The following is a 1,138-nucleotide window of genomic DNA, read 5'->3' as shown; positions in this document are numbered from 1 at the left end:
TCTCAGTCTGACAAAAGCGTAACATACCAAATTTACGCTCAGAAATTCAAGTTTTATGCCGTTAACTTAAAAATTAAAACAAATTGACCTATTATTATTATTATCGACTTCCGCATTCTCCATATAATCCTTTATTAAGTACTTTAAATATGAGTAGCCTTGCCGTACGAAGGAACATACTTGATTTGAAATTTTTATTTAAATTGGTAAATGGCTACATAGATTGTCCAGAACTGCTTAGTTTTATAAATTTTTATGTTCCTCAACGACAAATTAGGAATACTTACACCTTTCACAATCACTTGCACAGAACAAACTATATAATGAATTCACCTTTAAATAGAACCACTAGATTAGCTAATGAAACCCAAATTGATTTTTTTAACATTCACTCTATTGAGTCTTTTTATTATTATATTAATAGATATTATCTGTAGTCACATTAATGTTTCTATCACTCAAATTATTGTATTATTATATTATTTTTTGTTTTCTCGATTTATACTGTAACTCATTATAACTATATTTAATCTCACCTGTTATTATACACATATTAAACAATGTATTGGGCTTCAGCCCGTTTAAAATTAAATAAATAAATAAATAAATTATGAAATTTGATGATAAGAACGTTATCTGTGTTTTGTTGGAATTATCGTAAAAAAACTTCAAACAAAACACAGACAATTGCGCCAATGGTCAGTTGTTGTCTAATCGTCGCACAGTTTAGTCTTTCAATTGTTATAACGAGTGAATTGTCGTGTTACAAGTCACTATATATCTTTTAAAATGTCATATGTCACTCCTCCGGATATTTGCTTATCCGGACCACCCTTGACATTAATTAGTCCGAATAATCGGAGTTCTACTGTATTTTAAATTTTTATCGCTAATCGAAGACCAAAATATCCTCGTATTTTTCCCTAACCCACCATATTGTTATTTTGCTTTTTTTTTTTAGCTGATATTTAGTACGGAATTTGTACGAATTTGAATACATTTTTTTTGAAGTTATACGAGAATTGGTGTGGGGGCTATAAAAACAATTCGCCACCCCCCCCCCCTCTTTCCAAAACTACTTATTTCTGTGAAACTTCTATGTAGATAATTAATACAGAATTTGTAAGACTTTTAGCGA

The sequence above is a fragment of the Acyrthosiphon pisum genome, chromosome A1 (genome assembly GCF_005508785.2).
Source record: "Acyrthosiphon pisum isolate AL4f chromosome A1, pea_aphid_22Mar2018_4r6ur, whole genome shotgun sequence".
In the NCBI taxonomy this organism is placed as follows: Eukaryota; Metazoa; Arthropoda; class Insecta; order Hemiptera; family Aphididae; genus Acyrthosiphon; species Acyrthosiphon pisum.
The sequence above is the reverse complement of the archived record's forward strand: the minus strand, read 5'-3'. Positions refer to the sequence as shown.